The following is a 2500-nucleotide window of genomic DNA, read 5'->3' as shown; positions in this document are numbered from 1 at the left end:
TTTTAACCGCAACAACTTTAATATACGCTATTGGAGCTGGAATTACCGCGGCTGCTGGCACCAGACTTGCCCTCCAATAGATACTCGTTAAAGGATTTAAAGTGTACTCATTCCGATTACGGGGCCTCGGATGAGTCCCGTATCGTTATTTTTCGTCACTACCTCCCCGTGCCGGGAGTGGGTAATTTGCGCGCCTGCTGCCTTCCTTGGATGTGGTAGCCGTTTCTCAGGCTCCCTCTCCGGAATCGAACCCTGATTCCCCGTTACCCGTTACAACCATGGTAGGCGCAGAACCTACCATCGACAGTTGATAAGGCAGACATTTGAAAGATGCGTCGCCGGTACGAGGACCGTGCGATCAGCCCAAAGTTATTCAGAGTCACCAAGGCAAACGGACCGGACGAGCCGACCGATTGGTTTTGATCTAATAAAAGCGTCCCTTCCATCTCTGGTCGGGACTCTGTTTGCATGTATTAGCTCTAGAATTACCACAGTTATCCAAGTAACGTGGGTACGATCTAAGGAACCATAACTGATTTAATGAGCCATTCGCGGTTTCACCTTAATGCGGCTTGTACTGAGACATGCATGGCTTAATCTTTGAGACAAGCATATGACTACTGGCAGGATCAACCAGGGAGCTGCGTCAACTAGAGCTGAGCAGCCGGCCGCCCGGGAGTGTGTCCCGGGAGCCCGCGCGAACACGCAAGCGTCCGCTCAATTATTCTGCAAACAGGAGGAGGCTGAGCTCCCCTGCACAATACACCTCGAAACCCTCTCAGGTCCCGGCGGCGCGCAGCGCCGTCCTAAGTACTTGGTCGGGTTCGAGAGAGGCGCAATCGCCCGGAGTTTGGCGAGTAGACGCTTTAGGTGCGACCACCCGTGCTCCCAACTGAGCTTGCCGCTGCCGACAGAGGCCCGGGAGCGTGCTGTCGTGGCATTGCCGGCGGGAGACAACACGCGCCACCTACGGTGGCCGGCAGCTCCAACGCCAGCGCCACAGAAGGACAAAAGCCCCACTTGGGTGCCGAAGCGAACTCTCCCAGCACAGCGCACGCGCCAACACGTCCGCACAGCTGCGATACAATCCACCTGCGAGAACCGCAGAGGCGACCGAGCAGCAGACGGCGTCGCGGCGCCGAGCGCCGGGCGGCGGCGCATCCTCAGCGCACACAGTCCTCAATCGGACCAGCACACTGCAGATGTCCACCGCGCTTCGCACCGGGCCCGCGAGGACCTACTTTGGCCGCACGGCGCCGCGTGCAGGGTGCGCCGGCGCGCAGCTGCGCCGCCTGCCGCCTCCGTCGGCCGGCGCGCCTGCCACTGGCCGCCCCCACCAGCCGGCTGTAGCGCGTGCGCCCACGCACCGCGCGGCCAGCACGCCGGGAGGCCCCCCCTCACCGGCCGGGGACGGTCCCACCCAGCCACCGCCGCGTATCGCTTCACACCCACATGCCATTCACGTTCGTGGGCATGGTGGGTATCGCTGAAACAACCGGTTGGTAGCTCAACCGATCGTCGCCATCACTGATTCACCTCTAGCGAGAACAACCGCACCACAACGGTTTACCAGTTCTTCATTTGCGTAACGTCACCAGCAAACGTAGACGTCCATCGCCATTTGCAAATTCAACGATTGTTGCATGCCTGTGTCAGGTGTCACGACACACTATGTCTGCCCACATACACGCAACAACATGTGCACGCTTCGCGAACACGTGGAAGGTGGCCCCCGTACGTATGCGATGTCCATTGCGCGAACGACTGTCAACCGGCCTCTGTGGCATGTCGCAGATGTGGAACGCAGTGCACCATGCTATCACGGTGTGTGAGAAGAGACGACTACGTCTGACAACACGCGCCACTACATCAACAGACGGCTCATGGTGATCGCCATCCACGGCATACCATACTGCAATCCAGCTCTTATAGGGAGACGACACGTAGCTGAGTGCACAATATTTGGACCGTATGGTTCGCCGTTGTTGGCGCAGTCGTGGTACGGTCACACATGTACCACGATGTATCATTCAGTACATGAGGACCAATGTGCAGTACAGTGTGTGATTTGGACGTACAACATCAGCGGACAGTTGACACAAGCCGTACCACAACGTAGGCTGTGCTTCGCCATGCGAATGCCAATGAACAACTGCGAAGGGCATTGAGCATGTACGTCCTGCTGCCGTCCGCATTACAGTGTATAGCTGCAAGGTGTTTAACATGAAGCGATACTCTGGGGACCGGGCAGTGCGAGTAGCAAACTATATTGCGGGGGTTGCAGTTAGGCAACACTACACTAATTTAACGCGTCGTATGACAATTACAGAGCAGGTTAAGGCCCAACGTGTGTTGGGTTAAGGCGCAACGTGGGTTGGGTTAAGGCGCAACGTGGGTTAGGTTAAGGCGCAACGTGGGTTGGGTTAAGGCGCAACGTGGGTTAGGTTAAGGCGCAACGTGGGTTAGGTTAAGGCGCAATATAGGTTAGGTTAAGGCGCAA

The 2500-nt window shown here is 57.3% G+C and overlaps 1 non-coding gene across 1 annotated transcript in view; it reads right to left on the bottom strand.

The window, feature by feature from the left end:
- Positions 1-640, bottom strand: part of LOC126433230 (small subunit ribosomal RNA) — a 1910-nt gene extending 1270 nt beyond the window's left edge. The window contains exon 1 of the ribosomal RNA XR_007578342.1: positions 1-640. This exon is cut by the window's left edge and continues 1270 nt beyond it. This is a non-coding gene — a ribosomal RNA (small subunit ribosomal RNA).
- Positions 641-2500: the final 1860 nt, after the last annotated feature.

This window comes from Schistocerca serialis, unplaced genomic scaffold (assembly GCF_023864345.2).
Source record: "Schistocerca serialis cubense isolate TAMUIC-IGC-003099 unplaced genomic scaffold, iqSchSeri2.2 HiC_scaffold_1162, whole genome shotgun sequence".
Lineage (NCBI taxonomy): Eukaryota > Metazoa > Arthropoda > Insecta > Orthoptera > Acrididae > Schistocerca > Schistocerca serialis.
This window is presented reverse-complemented; position numbering and strand designations above follow the sequence as displayed.